At 39.9% G+C, this 23,089-nt stretch overlaps 1 protein-coding gene across 1 annotated transcript in view; it reads right to left on the reverse strand.

Moving 5' to 3' along the window:
• ASIP (agouti signaling protein) overlaps window positions 1-1,448 on the reverse strand; it is a 66,815-nt gene extending 65,367 nt beyond the window's left edge. The window contains exons 1-2 of the mRNA XM_064496845.1: window positions 1,075-1,448; window positions 621-801 (exon numbers count right to left, since the gene is read on the reverse strand). The gene's annotated coding sequence lies outside the window, so the exon portion shown is untranslated. The remainder of the gene's footprint in view (window positions 1-620; window positions 802-1,074) is intronic.
• Window positions 1,449-23,089: the final 21,641 nt, after the last annotated feature.

The raw sequence follows: 23,089 nt of genomic DNA on the forward strand, positions 1-23,089 counted from the left end.
ATATGAGTGACAATATTTTCCTTTATTTTCAGCAGTTTGACAAAGGAACTACTGTAACTTCATGCTTCCAGGGTATGGTTCCATTACTCCCTGGACGTGTTCTTCATATCATCTGCTTTATAGGTTCATTGCAACATGGCTGCTCCCTCCATGAAGGTTCTCTTTTTCTACACATATCTCAATAGAGCTCCACATTGTGGTACAGTTAAGGGCACAGACCTGCAGCCTTCTCTTCTCTGGTACTACATACTTCTCAGCTACCTACATACAAGGCATAGACAGTGGCCAGCTGCTTTTACAAGATTTTAGATGTTCAAATATTTTGGAAAATTTTGCACCCGAATATGAAACTGTAATTATGAAACTCCAGTTAGCGGGATGTGCCAGGCAAAAATCATTTAGGAACTGGGGGCTTGAGGAGATTTTTACTATAGAAGAAACAAACAAAAAAAAGTAGAAGAAGATGAGGAGGAGGAAGGAGGGGAGAGAAAGGAAAAAGAAGTGGGAGAGAAGGAGAAGAAGAAGAAATTGAGCTCATAGATCTCATACTAAGCATGGATATTGTACTATACCAAAACACCCACTGAGAAAGAGATTTCTTCTTCTCACACTGGGCTTACCTCTCACTACACAGGGCCCTGTCCCAGGAGTCGTCAGAAGCAGCTCTCTGCGGTCAATGATAGATAATTCCAGATGAAAAGAAGGGTTCTGAAATCAAGATGTTTTTAGATCAATGGTTCTCCAAGTGGAATCCAGGGATCTCTGGTGGGTCTGCAAAGATTCTTCCAATCGTTCTGTGGGCTGGGTCAAAATGCAAGGCACAGAAGTGTGTTGAGTTTTTTTTTTTTTTTTTTTTTTTCTCTTTGAAACATATTTTCCACCGGGGATTTCAATAAAAACTTTAGAGCATCAAAACAAGCATGTTTAAAGGGAGCTACAAATAATCACAAGGATTCAGCAAAAACACCTCAGAAATGTTTTTTTGTTTGCTGGCTTGTTTATTTAATCTGGCAAATAGATGAGACTCTTTTGTTCTGCTCAAGTAGTCTAAGGACTAAAAATTTTGAGACTTACCAGTCCAGATGAAAAGATGAACCTTGCAAAGGACACTTTTTTAAGAGGAAGAAAGGCAGGTCCTTTCTTCCCTGAATTTCCCATTTCCCAGTGTCGTTTACCTCCGAGTCCTCTCTCTCTGCACTCCTTTCTAGCTCAGTGCCCACAAATCTGAAGTCAGAAGCGGCCACTACCAAGAAGAATGCTTCTCTGTCGCCACAGCTGTCTTTATTCAGGTTTCTCTTCCAGGGAGCAGGAGTTCAGGTGTGGAGTGAAGAAAAATGTCAATTGCAGCTGCAGCTTGGGAAGATCTGTTTTTCCTCATCCCAGCCCCACAGCAAGAGTTAACCCCAGGAGAGCCTGAGCTGCTGGAGAGGAGTTTTGTGAGTTACCTAATGACCCAATTGCTAGCCACAGAGCACAACAAAGCTGCCAGGCCTTCTAGGCTGTTCAGATGCCATGAGATACAATTTAGTACTTAAGTCTAGGTCTGCCTTTCTCTAACGGAGCGACATGCACATTCAGCTATTTGTTGGACTGATTTGTACAGTCAGGGGTTCTTAGAAGACTTTCAAAACAGATGAGCTGCCTATACCACAGGTAAATAGTGTGGAAGCTGTAAATTAGAATGGACTTGGAAGCCTCTAATTGGATTTTGCCGAGGTATTTGCAACCCATTTACCTATTCGGATAATTCTGTCATATGTACAAAGTGCTCTCTGATTAATCAGATGCCACCCTTAATTTTCCAGATGTTGTTAGCCCTCTCAATCCTTTGGTGCAGACCCACCCAAGAATAAAGAAAAAGGATGTACTTCTCAGCTTGCTTGATAAGGTGAAAACAATTTGTTTGCTCTTTGAATGAACTGACTGAAAAAGAAAGGAAGAAAGGAAGAAAAAGAGAGAGAGAGAGAAAGAAAACATTTGCATGTAATTTATTACAGACCTCTCTGGGACTCCCTGGTTCTTGACCCTTTCAGCTGAAGATTCCCTTTTCCACAGTCTGCAGAGGCTCAAGGACTCAGCCTGTCAGGGAATAATACTTTGTTGCCTGTTACTGCAAATTGGTTTAAATAGGTTGTCAAAATGCTGTAGCTGTGACCAAACCCCTGATGGGGAGGCGAGGCAGCACATGCCACATAAACATGCTCACGTGTTTCTGTATGGATACCCAATGGGAAAGGTATTTGCCTTTCTGGAGAAACTGGAGGTTCTCTACTGCATTACATGGTATCGCAGCCCTAGAATCTGCCTCATGTAGGTCAAGTCCATGAACCCAACTTCTGGAGATCTATGTTTGATTTTTATTATGACTAATGTTTCTAGATCTTTCGGGTATCGCAGAAAGAGGATCAGAGTATCAGAAGACCTGGTTTCAGCTCCGACTGCCACTTACAAGCTCTAGGATTTTAAGCTACTGTATCTGTCGTCTCTGAGCTTCAGTTTCTTTATCAGTACTGTGGGTAAATAATATTCTCAATGGAGATACTGGAAAGTAAATTGAGATAATAGTATGCAAAGTGCTCTGTGCATGTGAACTGCATATGAATCTGAGGGATCACACTGTGGCAAAGGATGACTCAGCCTTGAAAGAGGAGGACCCCACAATTATAATGGGAGCCCATGGAACAGGTTCTGCGATTGCCAAGTACCCCATCTTACTGCAGCTTTTTGGAAGATGTTTGTTTTTAAGGTGGAATAGTGGAAAAGGCACTGAACTGGAAGTTAGGATATCACTGTTCTAGTCCCAACCCTGGCAACAACAGAGCTAGATAAATTTTGGCAATTCATTTAATCTCTTTATGTTTGTTTCCTCACCTATATAATAGTGATATTCGTATTTTCTCTTTCTAAAGCTTAGTATTATTGTGATGCTTAAATAAGATAGGGTCTATATAAAATTTATATATAAAACACATTCAAATATAACTTATTTTGGTCAAAAACTTCAAAACAATCCTGCCAACCTAGTAGTGCCTAATACATTCTGGAAGCTGTGTCTAAAACTTAATTTAATCCTGTTTCTGTGGCTGACAAGAATGAACTGTAACTGGCAATGTCCCCACTGAATTCACTCAAATAGCCAGTCCCTTGGGTTCTGCCTGTAGTCCTTGAATTGCAATGAAAAATAACATCAGGAAATGAGCAAAGGCTGAACTCCAGCTTTTCTAAATTTCCTGTGAATGCATGGTTGAAGCTTCTAGAACCAGGCCTATGTCTTTGGTGGCTAGAATTGAGGGTCCTTTTGGAATCAAAGGGCTTCAGGAGATTGCTCCCTGCTTTGACTTCAGCATACAGTAAAGCAAGTCAAGGGGTCCAGGAAGCAGTAACAGGATCAATCTTGCAACTTTGGGAAGCTTAAGACAAAGTCCCACCCTCAAATCACTGACCACTCAACCCTGTAAACACTTACTTTCAACAGCAGCCAAGAAGGAGCGCCATCCTCTCTATCAGACTTATCATTTCCCTCTCTATCCAAGAAAATACCTGTAGAAGAAAGTTAGGAGAACCCATGTTTATTTATTTTGTTTTATTTTTTGTTTTGCTTTTTCTTCCGTGACCCAGCATATTGCAGACCTTCCCTGGGTGAACAGATTATGGGAGAGGCTTATGCAGCAGGCTGTCATCTGTGAGGCAGTGTAGCCCTACCCTTTTCATATAGCAAAGGGCTACCTGGAATGTTCCTCCCATTATGGGTTGGCCTGGGCCATAAAGCAAAGGCACCCACCCCAAACTCTTGTGCATGGGCATGGAAACTTGTAGACATGGATCTTTTCCCACAAACACTGCTTTTTACATGGAGCCACTGAAGCGGCAGGCTGGAGTCAGGGGAGCAGGGAGGCAGTTGGTGGACAGTGAGAATTAGAATTCACTCTTTTCTTGGGTGCCTTGTTCTGCAGACCAGAAGATGCTGTGGGCTATCTCAGTTCCAGGCATGAAGCACCTCCTCCCCAATTTGTCCGTAAACCTCCCTACTCATGTATCAGTAAGGACAGGAAACCACTGCAACTACCAGAAGCCCTGGCATTTAAAGTCCTAAAGCATATCCTAATCCAGTCTTTCACATTAGGTCCATGTAGTTTATCCTTGTAGAAGGAGTTATTAGCATGAATTCCTTTTTAATGCTTGAGGATTCTACCTCAGGAGCACCTTGGAAAAATCTAAGACAAATCTAAAAATCCAAGAAAAATTTAGAGAATCTGTATCTATTTAGAACCTGTATCTATTTAGAACAAGCAGATAAAGGGCTGCTAATTTAATATTTTTAAGATGTGGGGTATGTCAGTTCATTAGAGATAAGAGTAAATAAGGACAGTTTTCATTTGGGGGTATCCGATCAGGAGGACTTTAGGGGACCAGGATGTTTCAGGGAGTGGATAATCTCATTCTTCTGGCTTTTATTGTTTGAACTTCTCCAGTCTGGGACTGAGGTGAGTCCAAATGGGCCAGTAGTCCATGGACAGGAGGGCCCTTTGGCAGGGGAGCTGTACTTGTGAGTACAGGGCTGCCAGGATTTGGATAGGCGCATCTCCTTTACCCCAAAATCTTCTCCCCTGACTGGCCCTCCTTCCTCTAATTTTCAGGCCCTGTGATCTTTACTGAAAAGTCAAACCATATGGTTTTGATTCCTGTTCCTGGCTTACTGAAAGTGTTTCATATCCCCTGCAGCAGGAAGCTCTCTGGCCTCTTTAAGCAGCTGCTCTGGCATCTAAGAGGGGAGGCCAGCTCTTCTGGCCCCCCTCACCAGCTGAGCATGGCAGCCCAGTGGAGGGCAACACACAGTATAGAGGAAGGGTAACAAGAATGGCTGTAGGGGTGAGGAGACACTCCTGGTATTCACAGAACTGGAGTCTGGGCTCAGGCTCTTGTGGGTATCTGTCTAGAGAAATGGCTTTTTCCCCTTCATGCTACTCCTGGATGTCCACCTGAGTGTTCCTGTGAGATAAACCTTCCCTGGATACGGGAGAATAGCACCCAGTCTTTCTGGAAGTAATAGGAGAGAGAGAAGTCCCTCAAAATAGGGCCCACAAAAAGGACTGCACAATGCTTCTTACTCGTGCTTCAGTTAAACAAACTTCAGGTGAGCTTCAGAGGTATTTACTGGAAAAAAAATTCTGTGATTTGAGTAGTAAGGAAGATGGAGTTTAAGTCAATCACTTCTCAGAAGGGATCAAGCTACTCTGTTGTGAAAGGGAAGAAGGGATAGTGACAGGCTAAGGAATACTTTAATGGAATCATTTTGTTTATTTATATAATGCTTTATAATTTTCAGTCATTTGATCTTATCTCTAGGCCTGTGTACTTGCTGACCTTTCACCTGAGACTTTTTTTTCTGCAGCTCCCCATATAGCTTTCTCCTTGTCCTCCAGATTTCCATATTTCCTCCTCAGAGAGGGCTAACCGGACTAACTTCTCTTCAACTCCCTATCGTATCACTTTATTTCCTTTCTAGAACTTATCATTATTTGAAATTATCTTGTTTGCTTACATGTTTTGGTCTAGTTATTCAACCATAATGTAAGCTCCATGAAAGTATCCCACCTATCTTGTTCACTGCTGTAGCCTCAATGCCTAGAAAAGTACCTACAGAACAGCAAGTGTTCAATAAGCATGTGCTGAATGAGGGAATAAATGAGTGGAGTGGGTTGGGAGAGCTAGCTAAGGAAAGCTAGGTAAAATTGGAGTGGGATGCATATGGCCAGAAAGAACAGAAATGATCAGGAGAAGAAACTGGGACCAGTAACCAAAATCTTCTGAGAAGTGGAAATAGAAAGTACAGATAAAAGAACCACATTTTGCATGATGCCTTGCAGCTTTCATCATTTTCAACAAATGTTTAAGTACGCCCTATGTGCCAAGCATTATGCTAACAGCTGTGGATACAAAGACGAATGAAGTAATAGGATGGGGAGAATAAATGAAGAGGATGAAGAAAGGAAGTAAGTAACCCCAGGAATTGCTCTTTCCTGAGTTTTCAAACCATTCACTGAGTTCACCATCTTATAGGGAGACACATAAAAAAACAGCTACATGAAAACGGGACAGGGAGTATCAGGAGTGTTAGTGAACTTCAATAAGGGCAACACATTACTGGAAACTACAGAGAAGATAGCATTTTATTTGGGCCTTGAAGTTAAGTAAAGAGTTCATCAGGCAGAGAGGATGGAAAAAAGGTATTCCAGGCAAGGAAACAGCACGAGCAGAGCCATGGAGGCATGAAAGTACTTCTTATGCTTGTAAAACAGAAAGCCAATTAAATTGTTCCCTGTAACAAGAGTAAAGAGTACATGGGGGAATGGCAAGACACGACACTAGAAACAGATGAAGTAAAGTGATGAAAGGCTGGCTTTATTCCAGGCCATGCTAAAAAATGGGGACTTAATCAAATCAGAACAACCCAGATTTTGTGAAGTTCTTAGATCCTCATATAACTCTTGATGAATGGTGGTATGTTAGCAAGTTCTCTCCATCTATGACAAAAATCAAAGTACTCTTGATTTGATGCCCAAAGGTCTCAATGTACCTTACAGGTATGGCCTCAATACAGTCCAGCTGAGGTTCTGAGAGAAGTGCTAGCCCAGGATGCTGGTCCCCCAACTGTCACGGAGTGAGATGCTTGTGTCCCACCAAGGGTCTCACATAGTTAGGCCCAGGCTACATCCTGCAACGTACAAGGGCTCCAGGTAGCTCAGGCAGGGGCAGCTGCCAATGGTCAGACTAGGGTGGGTCAAGCAAGGTATGCAATTAAGGTGCAAAATTTAAGAGGCTGCCAAAAATCTGAGTAATCAAAATAATGATATTTTAACAAAATACTTAAAAATTAAAATTTATGCAAAAGAAATTAATGATCAAGGGAGTTGTCTTCTATTAATTCCATTATCTAGTTCACTATTCAAGGGTTAGATGTGGTCTTGGGGTAATTCTTTCATGTGTTCTTCAAACTCCTTCCTGAGATCAGGAAATGGGAAGGCCTAAACAAGGACAGGCCCAGGGAGCTGGAACCTGGGAGTACCAGCTCAGTCCTCTCTAGTTAATCTGGGACTATGCAGAAGATGGGGGAGTCTAAGTTTGCTGCTTACTTCCAACCTGAAGCATTCCTCAGTCTGAGGCTGGAACATTACCAGTGTGGATTTCTACCCTCAGTTTGGCCTATTGCCGCTTCCTGGGGAGGCTCCATATTCTGCGAACAAAGTACACAATAAGCAGTGCTTTACTGTTTGACAGCCTAACCTACTTGAGGAATTAACTGTCTTATTTTTTATGGTGTCAGCCATTTCTGTGAAAGAATGAACCATTCTTATCTTCCTCTATACTCCCCCTCCCAAAGCGGTAACCAGGGTCTTTTGTTCTGGAGACCAGGCCTTCTCTGACCTCAGGAAAAAAATAAAAGAAATCAATAGGCTTTTGTTTTTAAAATCAGCCCAGGTCTCAGAGGGGATCAAGTTATTTTGTCTGAGACTTCAGACAAAGAAGGGCTCTTAGGATTGGAGGAGGGCAGAGGAGAGATAATTTCCTGAGCCTGGCTCTGAAGGAGATGGTGCTAAGGAGAACTGTTGTCTCCTTGTGCAGCCAGGTTCTGCTCCCACTCTCCCACAGACCCCTGGCAGAGTAGGATCTTGAACGAAGATAACTGTGTGCTCGGAGGTGAGCAAAGGCACTGCTACTTGAGAGCCTCAGCAGAGGTCCCCATGCCCCAGTTAGGCTTAGAGAAAGGGTCTTAGAGTAGACAATTGTCATGGGCAAAGAGTTCCAAAAGTGGCAGGCACTGACTGAGAGACATCTTTTCCAAAATACTTGTAAGCTCCTGAAAAAGGACCAAGATTGAATTTTCCATCTGTTGGTGGATGGGAGCCAAGGATATTTAATTTAGAGAACTAAAGAAATATGATGTTTTCATGACCTATATATCATGGAACAAAGTAATACCTATTAAACAGTCTTCACACTTTCCTTTAAAGTATTTAGGTTTCCTGGCTCAAAGAAACCTCCAGCTTGATTTGTTTAACACTGCCTCACAGGAGTTGGAGACTGGAAGTGTTCCACGATATATGTGTATGGATATGCATGCTGCTCTGTGAGTGTGCCTCACATCTGAGCCACACTCACACTCACAGTCCCTCTCATACCAAGTCACTGGGAACCTGAGTGAAAGGTACACTTGGCCAAGAACATCCCATTGAAGTGGGAGGAAAGGGCAGACAGTGGCATACAGACTGGGACTACTCAGCACTGGGACCCCTCAAGCTTACTGTGAAATCCACCCGCAAGTCAGCACTGCCCCCACGTGGCCACACCAGAGCTCTGGTTTGGGGAGAAGAGTATCTGAGATGTGTGTCTCAGCTGGAACTCTTTAGAGACCCAGTAGTGGAGAGACAAGGGAAGAAGCCAAGCCCTACAATCATCAAATTGGGCACTGGAATATTTAAGGAATGCCTCTTTTTCAATGTTACTATGTAATTTTTGGCATAAACTTAAAATACATTCAGAGAAATAGATTCAGTTTACTACCTAAAATGATCAGGGACTTGAGGAATAGATGGCTAGGTAACTGAGGTTAACTAAAATAATTTTTCAGTTTTTACTTGAAAAAATGAAGACTTTTTTTTAAAGCTAAGACTACTTTTCTGGTATTCAATCATTCAAAAAATTATTGGGGGCTTAGTTTATGCTATGTACTATACTAGAAATGGTGGATATAAAGAAATTATATCTGCCTACAAAGAACTTACAGTCTGGAAGAAGAGAAGTATAATGTAATTGTAAAAAATAATAAACAACAACAATAAATGAGGTTTGTGCATTGATAGAGGTATACATAAGATATACAAGCACATAATGGACCAAGGGATGGGGCTAGTCAGGGAAAGCTTCTTGGAAGAAGTGATATTTAACCTGAACCTTAAGTGATTAATAAGATTTAGGTATGTAGGGGTCGGGGGTTGACAACAGGAGGAGACCACATTTCAGAAAGAAAGGCCAGTGATAGCAAATATGTGCAGGGAAACAAGAATGGGGACAGGAAGGGCCCAAAAGATTAGAAGAAGCAGACAGGCAGGGCCTTATGCATATCAGATTAAGGAGCCTGGATCATGTTTCATGGTGTTGCTGAAAGGGTTTTAAGCAAGGGAGACATATGGTCAGATTTAATTTATAAATATTGTGTTAGCAGAGGTATAAAGAATAGATTGATGTAACTTACCTGGAGACAGAGACCAGAGAAAATAATCTAGGTTAAAGCAGACTAATACAGGGGAAAGACAAAGGAGCATCCAAATTAGTAAGTGTGGGGAAGAAGTAACAGATCTAAGGGCCTTGGATGCAAAGGGATGAAGGCAAAGGAAAAAATCAAGGAAGGGTCTCTAGTGTCTAGCTCAGGTCACTGTGTGGCTGACGGTACTACCAATTAGATGTTAAATTCCAAAGAAAGAGCAGGGCTGAGTGAGAAAGGAGGTGAGTTCCATTTATTTTGTATCTGTAGGATACATTGAAATAGAGATATTTAGGAATCTATTGTAAATAAAAATTAAAGTTCTGGGGAGAGATTTAAGCTAGACCTGCAGATTTAGGTATTACTAGCATATAGATCATAATTAAAACCGGAGGAACAGATGAGATCGCCCAGGGAGCATGGGAATAGAGAAAAGGACAGAGATCCAAGGACCAAGCTCTGGAATGGGCTAGGAAAGCCTTGGTAGTATTGTTTTGTACATTTTTCTGGGGCTTTGGAGTTTACCAATTGCTTTCATATCTATTATCTTACTCAGTTCTCATCTGAGGGGTTCTGTAGCTAATTGGTAAAGTCACGTGTGACTGTGCTGATGTCAAGGCTGCAATAGATCTGATCCATTGGATGGGCAGGAGGTGGGACCCAGCAGTTTCCCAATTATGCTGTGTCACAGAGAATATTCCCAGCTATTGACTCGAAGCCCTAGGTTAACGTGACACAGTATGATTCCTAAGAGGACTTGAAATTCTTGCCCAGACTTCTGGTTAACAGCATAGCTGTCCTGTGATCTGGTGTAGAGAGGCTGTGGAGCGATAGCAGCAGAGCTGACAGGAGCTCCACAGGGACCTCAACTCCAGAAGCAAGTGCAGCCTGCCTGCCTTTGTGTGTCCTGAAGGCAGCGGTTCCCTAGCCTATCTGAGGAAGGGCTGCAGGTTGGGAGGAAAGGCATCCTTTCTAGAGACAGAAATAAGGCAGCAACAGCATTTGCTCCTTCCTGAATGTCTGTATTGAGCAGGAGTTATTAAGCCGGCCTGGCCCTAAAAGGAGGCTTGTCAGCCTGCATAGCAGAGGCAGGGTAGAGAGATGAATGCAGTGAGGTGACTCCCCACTTCTCTGATGGAGCCCTCACTTCCTCCAAGTGGTCTCACCCACTCTGAATTTATTTCCACCGTACCTCTGAGCTTCACTGTATTACATTATTGTGTACTTGTTCACATGATTCCTTGAGTTCCTCAGACTTTTCATCAGTGTGGCTTCTCCAGGGTTCGCCTTATGGTTAGTGGGAACAGGTAGATAGCCATGTGGCCAAAGACTCCAGCACCAGAGACAGAGACTACAGTGGAAAAACCTTGGCTTGAATCTTGGCTCTGATTCTTACTGAGTTACAGAGAAAAAGTTTTGTTTAACTTCCCTTTGCTTTAGTTTCCTCATTTGATAAATGTTGTGAGGATTAGAGAATACCCCAAAAGCCCAAATAAATGGCAGCCTTTTGGAAAGTTTCATTTATTATAAATATCTTGCTTGTCTTTTAAAAAATCTATACTATTAAAATGATCTCTTTAGGTTCACAACCTGAAAGCCCTATTATAATTCTTATAGGAAATAAATGTGATTCTAGTCCATTATCAGTCATTATCATGATCCTGAATTGATTCAGGTCAAGCAGAAGGCAGGAATAGGTCACAAACAGTAACTTTGGTTGGGCTGGAGGTGAAGAAATATTTCCCAAACTTCAGTCATTTGGATAGCAGTGTCAGGATCTCAACCATATTCCCATAACACTTAGATTATTATTTACTTAGTCTTTTTCTTTAAACCAACTAACTTTTCCAAAACTTAAATACCTTCATATAAATAAAGAAAATTTATGTCATATCAGTGTCATCTGTCATAAACAGAATATAATCCTAGAAAAGAAAATGAATAAAACAGTGTCATTAAATTCTAAATAACTACCATTACCTGAAGAAAACTCCAGCCCTGAGGTCTGTTTCTTGGTTAATAAGGAGATTAATAAGTGCTGCAGTATGCTAATGACATATTAAGCCCAAATGAGACTTTCTTCCACATGTAATCCAGGCTTGAAAGAGAACTGTAAAAGGATTTACATTTTTATGATGTGATTGTTATTTTATGCTTGTTCACTTACTACCTAAAATGTTCTGTATAACTGAAAGTCATCTCGTATACTATCACTGGGATGTGCCCTAAACTTTTGGAAACTGAAGGTCTGATGCATGAGGGTAAATCAGGCCTATGGTGTAGGGGCTAAGACAGGGGCTGCTGAGGACCAGAAGTAAATCAAAGAAACCAACTGGAGGATTTCCAAAGGCCAACTTCACTTCCTTGTGTAAGATTTCTCTTTTTGCATCCTTTCAGGCATGTAGGATAGGGTGGCATACATAATAGATGTTCACTAAGTACCTGGAGCTGGCTGACTGAATAAAATGGTATTATTAGGACAAATCATCCAAGTAGGACCCTGGGGAAGCTACACATTCAGAGATCATTTCTATGTTTCATTAGTAGAGAAGTTTCTCTGAGCGTATAAGGGCTAAATATACTATATAAATGTCACTCTTAAAACTCACATGCTTGACATAGCTTTTAAGACCAATTTTTTGTGTCCATTTTGAGTTTTTAAACTTTTAATTAACAGTGAATTTTAAAGTATTGCTGAATAAGAATGAATCCACATTAAAAAAAAGAAAAAAAAAAAAAAAAAAGAACAAATAGGACCCTAGAAGCCCAAGAGGAACACAGGCTTTTTAACAGCTACTCCCTCATCTCCCACCTCCAACTGATAACAAGCTCAGCCTAAGGTCTAAGCAAGATATGGAAATGCCACATGCTAGCAGAGCAGAATCAGTTGTAAGGACTGAACCTTGCAAAGAATAGTTCTTTCTCCTCTTTTGGATTAGAGATCTGGCTTTTGATAAGTGATTTGATTTACTCTTGCAATGGTCCTGTCTCATTTTCAAGTGGTAAAAGTACTCCAAAGTAGCTTCTCTTGGAAAGGTCATTTACAGTAAGTGATATGCTCCAGGTATGTCTTGCACTGCAAACCAACCATCAAGGAACTCATTACCTTCCATATCTAAGAGACTGGTACTCTTAAGTTTGTATCTATACTAGATATATATATACTAGAGTATATTTTCTTGATTTTGCACATATAACATGAATCATAGATACATAAATTCTCTATTATTTATAAAAAAAAATCTGAATCTCTCAAAAGCAGTTTGGGAAATTCAGGGCCCTCCTAAGAAACAGGTGAAAATACTATCAGTAAACACTTAACCCTGAGAAAGTCCATCTTAAAGTTACTAGGCCTGTGGACAGGGATGAAACTGACAAACCGTATGTACTTGACCCTAGTCCAGAGCAGGGAATTGACTTTTTCTCTGAGAAAGGACTTGAGAGGTCAAAGGAAAACAAAGATTCAAAATAAACTCTTCTCTGAAAGGTTATAAATCTGCTATGGAAAAGATTTCAGAAGTCTTCTGGCCAATGAATCTTTCTCCCCAGCCTAGTTTCATGCTGAGGCTCTGTGCCCAAATTCTAACAAAGAACCAGCTTCTGATGGTGGCTAGAATTATTCATTTATGACTCCCCTCCCCATATATGGATCATCAATGGCAACTTTTAAATGACCAGTTGGTTCCCCTTTGTGCCTCATTCATCAATCAGTGCATTTCCAAAAACAATTAAGTTTGATTTTCAACCCCAGGCTAAACATATTCAGGAACCCTACCGCTGCCAAGTGCCACCCCAAATCCCAAAGTTAAATATAAATGGTTGGGGAATTGTCTATTACTTTAGACAATTTCTGGCAAGCTCTCTACAGAAAAATGATAGTTTACTTCATTAATAAATCATGTTATGGAGGGAGGGTATAGCTCAGTGGTAGAGTGCAGGCTTAGCATGCACAGGGTCCTGAGTTCAATCCTCAGTGCCTCCATTTAAGTAAATAAACAAACAAACAAACCTAATTACCTACCCCCCTACCAAAACTTAAAGCAACAACAACAACAAAACAAAACAAAAAAGTAAATTAAAAAAAATAATAAATCATGTTATAATTATTGGCCCATTTTCTTTCCAGCTTTGGTGAGGATATCCTTATACAGCAAAGCAGAGTTAAACTGTCAGAATCCTGAAGCAGTTCCCTTTTGGACTTACCTATGGAAATTGCTGTGTGGAAAGGGTTGGTGAACTAAGGGTCCAGGTTTTCGTTCAGTCAGTGACTTTGGCAGCTTGACCGAAGCCATCCCCTGCCTTCCCACTGCTTTTTATGAAACCAGGGAGTGTTAATGACCACCAGCTATGGGGCCACCCCCTCTGACCACTTTGCCTGGCCTCACAGATCTCCAGTGCTTTCAGGGCTAAAGGGCCTCTGCATTCTCCTACTCCCTGGCTTCCTCTGCCTCAAGGATCTCCACCTCCCAGAGTGTTGCCAACTCTGAGAATTTCCCTGGTGTGAATTCTTTTGCTTTAGGGCAACTGGCTATCACATTTCTAATCTGAAAACAACTCGAAATTAAGGTGCAAAAAACTGAATTTTGGAGACCAAAGGGATTTGTTTCAACTGAATTTCAGGCAAGGTCTGGATCTTTGAGTAAAGCCTGCTCTGGGGCCGGGGGGAGGGGCATCCTGTCTATGGCTTTGGAGCAGTTTGATAATTTCAAATGTTACTTAGCCATGATAGATCACTGGTAGAGCTAGGATCCAACAGATTTCCGAACTAGGTCTCCATCTAGTGCCATTCTCTAAGCTGAATCAGTATCACTTACTAGTTATGTGCCGTTGGGCAACTTATTTAACATCTTTGGGTCTCAGTTTTTTAGATGTAAAACAGGGGCAATGATACTTCAGAGTGTTAATGTGAACTTTAAATGAGATATATATGTAATACATGGTAGATGCTAGATGAATTTCAGTTCCCTTAACCCTACCCCTTGCATTTTCAAGGGAATCTATTCACCTGCCTGACTTCTTGCTTGGTAGGTGAGATGAGGCTTGGGTCAGAATATTCCTCAGGGGTACATCTAGGAAGGATGTTGGGTAATAGGAAGTCACAGGAATTGGTCTCTGTCAGATCCTAGGTTACAATGGTAAGACCAATAGATCCTTTTTCTGAATTCAGTTCCACTTCAGAGAACGCTGGCAAGTTCACTTCTGAAAAAAAACCTGTTAGTAAGCATGACCAAGACTCTTCATTAACATAGTCCAGCCCAGAACCTTGGAGATGGCAGTGATTTTAATCTTATAGTATAGGGTGGAATGTGCTAGGCCATATACCTAGCTTTTATACATGGCTCTTAAGAGCAGGAATACTTGTCAGAGAACATGACATTACTAGGTCCATATTCTAGATAATTATTTACACAGCTCCCAACTCTGAAGGAGTCCTCACTTATTCATGTTTATGTTCCTTAAGTACCAACCATATTGCTTTGCATGTTAAAAATGCTCACTGAAGTGGATTAAATTAACTCAGTATCCCAGAGCATGAAACTGCAGGGAAAAAAAATGTAATTTAATATTGCTAGAGAGTAAGAAGTAAGACTCAAAGAACCAGGAAGAAATCAAACCTGGGCAGAATCTTTTCTATGTACCAGACTTTGCTCATATAACTCTTATCTGTGGATTTTCACCATCTGTTAGAAAACTGTCATTACACTCAAGAAGATTATCTTAGCAATATGTTGTTAGTAGTGTAAATGGTTAAAACAGTGGCTGGAATAAAGAGTCCTGTTCCTGAAGCCATTGCCATACCAGCAAGAGATAAGACTTTTTCACCCGTGGGAAAGGTTAAGACAGCAATGTGCCACCAGCCATTCTATACGGCCACAGGGCTGGGAGTTTGGCTCAAACGCCCTCTGCCTGAGAAGAGTGTTTTTGTTAGAATTTAAGTTTCTCAGTCAGTTGTTAACGTCCTTTTTTTTTTGTCCTAGATGCTTATGGAATATTTGCTACTGTAATTCATTAATTAAAATTCTCTTTTCCCTTAAGGCTTAGTTCTGCTACTTTCAGACTCATCATTGGTATGTTTATTTGTTTTGTATTGTTTTTGCCTGAGAGCTGAAATAGAAGTATTCCAAACTGGAGGAGAGAGAAGTAGAGAAAGTGATTTAATCTTAGAATGGTTTGGGATGTTAAAATACTGCTGATGAGTTTGTCTCCTCTACTTAATTTTAACTCCTGAAGGCAGGTGTTATGTCTTATTCGTTTGTGATTCCCATTGCCTAGTGGGGTTCCTTCGTGGCTATTTAATAAATGCTTACTGATTAATAAATGAGCCAGTTATAACCAACACTGCAAAAAGTTATAGGTATCAAATTAGTAGTATACGTAATACACACTAGAGAAGCTTTGAAGAAGAAGAAATCATTGTAGATTCGGATAGTTAAGGAGGCTTCCATGGAAGGAACAGAAAAGTTCCATGGGAGAATTTAACTCTCTGAACAGTGATAGGATGGAATATGGAAAGAATATGGGCTTCTAAATCACTTAAACTCTGTAGGCCTCAATTTCTCCTCTATCTAAAAATTTAAATTAAAAAATGGGAATAGTAAACCTACATCATACGCAAAGAGTAAACGAGATAGCTATGTAAAGTAACGCAGAATGTGACTCACATAAAAGAATTTTCTTCCCTCTGTAAGTTATCTTTCTTTTACTGACCTGTGTAGTTATACCACTGGATTTTAAAAGCTTTCCTGACAGTATTCTGGAGTTCATGATGTCATTTCCTTCACCAACCAAAGAGCTTTTCAGATACCAGGAGAGATAGTCCCCTGGTGGAAGATATTCCAGAGAATCTTTGTTCCTTAAGAACAAATGAGATGGGCATATTAAATACTTTCTGTCTTCTATCTGTGAGCATATATGACCATGTTAGACATGGGAAACCTTTACTAGGCAATGCATTTACAATGGTATTTCCATTTCCACTTCATGGAACTTCTATTGGAAGAGCTCTTGGAGATAATTTAGTATATATCTTTTGTTTTACATATAAAAAAACCCTCAGCCCAGAGCAATTAAGTGATTTACTCAGCTAGATAGAAGCAGAATTGTGAACAATACTTGGGAGTTTTTGACTTCTTACTCAGTGATCTTTCCAACATATCAGGCTATTTCACATTTTCATCAACGCTGGCAACCCAATTTTTAAAAAATTTTACTGGTTTAATAATTTTCATTAAATCAACTCACTTTTAAACATAAATACATACTTAGAGAAAATTTTAAATCCTTTGTATTATAGTCCAAATGAAAAACTATCCTGCCACTTAGGAAAAGATGCTTGGGATAACACTGGAACATAAAACAAGACAGTTTACTCCAGAAAACTCAGACAAGCTCAGTCTAGTTAACAAAGTTCATTACCAAGTAGATAGCAGTACCACTGTCAGTGTTGGAATCTGGTCTGCAAGAAAACTGAGGCCAGTCGTTTAATCAGGCCCCAGGGTCAAGCCCTGTCTCAGTCACTGGCTCCACCTTACTGGCTTCTGGCATAAGCACCTCTGCAGAGGGGAATGCCCAGAACCTACCACACTCCCTGGCTTCCATTCTGCAGGCCTGGGCTGGAAGAGGAAGACAAATTCCCACTAGCTCCCAGTCTGAACCCACTTGCAAGAGGCCTCTCCCACCAGGGCCCCCCAGAGTCCTTGCAGCCAATGCTGGGAATGGCGCCCAAGCAGGTAAATGGCAAGTACACTCCCCCAGTACCTGCCCAGAGCCTGAGTTGGACGAATCCTTTTCTTGTTTATACCCACCCTGGTTCCACAGAGGACTAGAAAAAGCCTGAGGCTGGAGCCCAGGGCAACCCAAAGCCCAGGACAAGGGAGTCCACATGGGGGCTGCTGACCCCGCAACCCAGTTTGGGGAGGGTATTCAGAGATATCCTATATGTAATCTCCGGCTTGTCTATTAAATGATTAGGAGGGTCAAGTGATTGATATAAACATAAGCTACTCCTGCTAATACATGATTCCTCACTTCAGCAATATTGGTTATTCCAGGTAACTTCTTGGTCCTGTAATGATTATATCAAGCAAGATGACATTTTGTTATTTCCCCAGATATTAACTTTTTTCAAGTTTGAACACATTAACATCTTCTAATTTATTATAATTTTATATTCCAATTTTCCATTACACTTTTATCTGAATTTAATTTATATTATACAATTAATTAAACTTTAGCACTTTATAACCATTTTTTTCCCATAATTTTTCCCAGTATATGTACCAGATTATTCCAAGAAATTCTGAGATACTTCTTTTGGTAAATTAGATGGAAGACTTAGGTTCCCCAATTATGTTTTCTGTATTTACTGAAGAATTACCTTCTTCCTTCTTCTCCCCTCAGAGGACAATTTACTCATTCATTCAACAAATATTTATTAAGTACCTGCTATGTACCAGACTCCATGCTAGGCAATGGGAATGCAGTATTAAACAATGAAAACAATGAAAATGGAGGGAGATGAATAACAAAGAATGAACAAAAACAAAATAAAAAACAAAATCCTAGCAAATAATGAGAGTGCTAAAAAGAAAATAACTAGGACAGTACCAAAGAGTAGCTGGAAGGGGCTTACATTAAACAGGCTGGTGTTGAGAGAAGACTTGAAGAGTGAGAATAAACCAATTATGCAAAGAGCTTGGAAAAGAGCATTTTAAACAGAGGAAACTGCAAGTACTAAGACCTTGCAGTTTGGCTTGCTTGAAGAGCAGAAGGGAGTCCAACCTGGCTATAGCAGAGTGGGCAAGGGGGAGAGAGTGGGAGATGAGACCGCAAAGACAGAGGCCAGGTCATGCAGGGCCTTGTAAGCCACAGTAAAGAGTTTGGATTTTAGCAACAGGAAGCAGAGTTTTAAACAGAGTAGTGATATAATCTAATTTTTCCTTTTTTAAAAAATGGAGATATGATTAACATACAATGAAATATAAAGACTGTATGTGTGAAGTGTGAGGTTTTGACAATTGCATATGCCAGTACAACTCATACCTTATCAAATAAAGAACATTTCATCAGCCTGAAATGATTCCTCAAGCCATTCCCCAATCATTCCTCACCCTCCTTCATAACAATTGTCAGATTTCTTTCACCACAGATTAGCTTTGCCTATTCTAGAACTTTACATAATTGGAATCATACAATATGTACTGTTTTGTGTCTGGCTTCTGTCATTCAGCATAATGTTTTTGAGGTTTATCCACAGTGTGTATCAGGAATTTGTTCCTTTTTATTTTCGAGTAGAATTCTGTTTAATGGATATATCACACTTGTTTCTCCAGTCATCTGTTGATGAACATTTGAGTTGTCCATTATGAATAAAGCTGCTATGAAATAACCTTGTACAAGACTTTTTGTGTATATATGTCTTCATTTCTTTTGGGTAAATACCTAGGAGTAGAATTGCTGGCGCATAGGATGTGTGTTTAATTTAATAAGAAACTGCCATAGATTACCAAAGTGGTTAAATCATTTTTACACTCCCATCAGCAATGTATGAGATGTGGTTTGCTGTACATTCTCACCAACATTTGGCAATGACAGATTTTCTTTTTTTGTTTTTTGTTGTTATTATTCTAGTGGGTGTAAAATGGTATCTCACTATGGTTTAATTTGTGTTTCCATGATGCAGATTTTTTTTCACATGTTAATTGTCCATCTGTACATTTTCCTTTATGACCTGCCTGTCTCAGCTTTTGCCCCTTTTTCAATTGAGCCTATTTTTTTTTTTATTTTTGAGTAGAAGTTATTTTTACATACAAATCCCTTGTCATATATGCATACTGTGAATACTTTCTAGGCTAAGGTTTGCCTATTCATTTTCTTATGAGTGCCTTTTGAAGAACAGAATTTTAAAAATTTGGGGGGGAGGAATAACTTCAAATTTATGAAGAAGCTGGAGAAAATAAAAATTATATAAAAATGACATGTTTCTTTTACTTATGTTTACCGTTAACAATTTTATCCATTTGTTTTATCATTTTCACTGTTTGTCTCTCTCCACACACCCACACTCACACACTCCTTGTGCTATACAGTATAAACTTGCTCATCTATTTTATATATAATAGTATCTGCAAATCTCAAACTCCCAATTTATCTCTTCCCAGCCCTCGCCCCACCCTGGTAACCATAAGTTTGTTTTCTATGTCTATGAGTCTGTTTCTGTTTTGTAAATAAGTTCATTTGTCTTTTTTTTTTTTTAAGATTCCTCATATAAGTGTTATCGTATGGTATTTTTCTTTCTCTTTCTGGCTTACTTCACTTAGAATGATGATCTCCAGGTCCATCTATGTTGCTGCAAATGGCATTATATTATTCCTTTTTATGGCTGACTAGTGTTCCATTGTATAAATATACCACAACTTCTTTATCTAGTCATCTATCGATGGACATTTAGGTTGTTTCCATGTCTTGGCTATTGTAAATAGTGCTGCTATGAACATTGAAGTGCATGTATCCTTAAAAATTAAAGTTCTCTCTGGATATATGCCCAGGAGTGGGATTGCTGGATCATATGGTAAGTCTATTTTTAGTTTTTTGAGGAATCTCCATACTGTTTTCCATAATGGCTGCACCAAACCACATTCCCAACAGTTTGGGAGGATTCCCTTTTCTCCACACTTTTTACAACATTTATCATTGAGAAACTCTGTTTTGACTGGTACATTTGAACTTTCTACATTTAATGTAATAATTAATATGTTTGAATTTAAGGCTACCATTTTACTGTTTTCTACTTGTTTCCTCTTTTTGTTCCTCTCTTTTCCCTTCCCTGCCTTCTTTTGGGTTATTTGAAATTTTTTGGTATCCATTTTATCTATTGTAGGCTTTTTTTCCCCCACTGTATTATACAGTTTCTGTGTATGTGTGTGGTTGCTGGGAGGAGGGGCACTGTAGCGCTTGTCTCCCCAGACCCGCAATGCCATTACTGGTGCTTCTCTGAGAAGAGAGGCAGGGCACAGCCACAGCTGCCATACCCTGCTGTGCCAGTGCCGGGGCAGGGGTGGGGCGAGACCTGAATCTGCACCTGGGGGCTCCGCAACCTCCTGGGCAGGACTGAGATTTGTTTACAGCCTGAGGCAGATAGGATCTTTCTGCCCTGGTACCTCAGAGAACTCACACTGCCCAGACAAGCAAGGAGCTGAGTTTTGGCACAGAGCAAGGGCGGGGCCATTCTGTGGTCTTCCCTGAGCCGCCTACAGAGCGCGGACCCAAGGTGGAGCAGGCAGCTGCACAGAGCAGCCAAGCGACCGGCAAGGGTGGGTGGCCACCAGCCTTCCTGGTAGGAACGCAGCACCTGACCACAGTGCTGGGAGGGAGCGCCATTCGCCTGCCTACCTCACCAGAGCTCAGCATCTGACTGCGGCATTGGGAGGGGGAGTGACCCGCCCATCCACTGCAAAGCAGGCAGTACCTGATCCAGTGTTGGGAGGGGACACGATCTGCTTGCCAACAGGCACTGGGAGCAGCACAGATGAGGGCGCCAACGGAGGGCCTCTGGAAACATCAAGCTGAGTTTGCAAAACAGGACGAAGACAGAAAGACTTCTCAATAAAATCATTAAGAGGGCAGTCTTCAGGGGAACACATCCTTTTTTAAAAAAAATCTTTTTTATATCTGTTCTATTTTCTATTACCTTTGTAATTTTTACTTTTTAAACAATTGTATATGTCTACAGTGTTAATCCCTTTAAAATTTTTCTTTTAAAATTTTTTATTATTATTATTTTTAAAAAATCCACCTCATTTAACTTTTAATTCTCTTGGTTTTGATCTCCTGTTATTGATTATATACAGGTTTCAAACATTGGTTTTTGATTTTTTCTCCTTTTTTAAAGGTTTTTAAAAAACGTCTCAACTCAACGATTGCTATTCTGCTTCAATTTGCTCTTCTATTATTGATTATACACTGTTTTCAAACCATTTTTTCCTTCCTTCTTTTAAAATTCTCTCTTGTTTTATCCTTTTTAAAAATCTGTTCTATTTTCTATTACCTTTTAAATTTTTACTTTTTGAACAATTGTATATGTCTCCAGTTGTAATCCCTTTAAAATTTTTAAAAAATATTTTAATTTTTATTATTTTTAAAAATCCACCACCTCATTTCCTTTTTATTTCTCTTGGTTTTAATCTCTTGTTATTGATTACACACAGGTTTCAAATATTGTTTCTGATATTTTCCTCCTTTTTTAAGGCTTTTAAAAGACGTCTCAGCTCCATTGCTATTCTGCTTCAACTTACTCTTCTATTATTGATTATACATTGTTTTCAAAATTTTTTTCTCCATTCTTTTAAAATTCTCTCTTTTTAAAAAGTTTTATTCCTGCATAGGCTTTAGATAGATAAATAAATAAACTCCTTAAGGACCACAATAGATAACTGATACTCCTTAAGCCACAGTGCCAGAGAGAGATGAGCAATATGAAGAAGCAGAGGAACCACTCCCAATTAAAAGAGCAAGAGAAATCCCCTGAAAGCACGATCAAGGAAATAGACATTGATGGCCTACTAAATAAAGATTTCAAAAAAGGAGTGATCAAAGTACTGAAGGAACTAAAATAGTGTTTAGAGATATAAAATATGTCAAAAATGAAATAGAAGCCATAAAGAAGAAGCAAGTAGAACTGGTAAACTCATTTGCTGAGATGAGAGCTGACCTAAAGCCTGTACAAAGCAGGCTAGATAATGCAGAGGAACAAATAAGTGACCTAGAAGACAGGACAACAGAAAGCACACAATCAGAACAGCTGAGAGAAAAACAAATAAAAAATAATGAAAACAATATAAGGGACTTATGGGATAATATAAAGCGTGTCAATCTACACACAATAGGGGTTCCAGAAGGGGAAGAGAGAACAAAGGAGATTGAAAAGGTATTTGAAGAAATCATGACTGAAAACTTCCCAAACCTAAAGGAATCAGATATCCAAGTACAGGAGGCTCAGAGGGTCCCAAACAGGAAGAACCCAAACAGACCCACACCAAGACATCATAATCAAGATGGCCAGAGTCAAGGATAAAGAAATGATCCTAAAGGCAGCAAGAGAAAAACCAAGAGTGAATTACAAGGGAACCTCCATAAGGCTCTCAGCTGATTTCTCTACACAAACACTACAGGCCAGAAGGGAGTGGCAAGATATATTCAAAGTCCTGAATGAAAAAAAGATGCAGCCTAGGATACTCTATCCAGCAAGGCTATCCTTTAGAATAGAAAGGGAGATAAAGAACTTCACAGACAAGCAAAAACTAAAAGAGTTTAGCAACACTAAACCCATGCTAAAAGAAATATTGAGAGGTCTACTCTAAATAGAAAAGAAGCAAGATGCGACAAATATTAGAAACTCATGGCTGGAAAGGTGGTAACTATCATGAATTACAAATACAATAAACACAAAATTGTAAAAGAAGACATCTAAATCATTAAGAGTGCGAGAGGGAAGCAAGGAAATATAGAGGGGTTTTTTTTCTTTTTTTAATTTTTTGTTCTCCGTAGGATGGGTTTGAGATTATATTACTATCTGTTTAATACAAGCAGTTGTAGTAAAGGGTTAATAGACTTACAAAAAAGGGTAACCACAAGCCAAAATCTTACAAGTGAGTCACAAAAACTAAATAAAATCCAAGACAACACAAAGGAAAATTACCAAACCACAAAAGGAAGAAGAAAGGAACAAAGAGGAAACACCAAATCAACTGCAAAGAGTTCAAAATGGCAATAAACACACGTCTATCATTAATTACTGTAAATGTTAATGTACTAAATGCTCCAGTCAAA

The sequence above is a fragment of the Camelus dromedarius genome, chromosome 18, assembly GCF_036321535.1.
Source record: "Camelus dromedarius isolate mCamDro1 chromosome 18, mCamDro1.pat, whole genome shotgun sequence".
In the NCBI taxonomy this organism is placed as follows: domain Eukaryota; kingdom Metazoa; phylum Chordata; class Mammalia; order Artiodactyla; family Camelidae; genus Camelus; species Camelus dromedarius.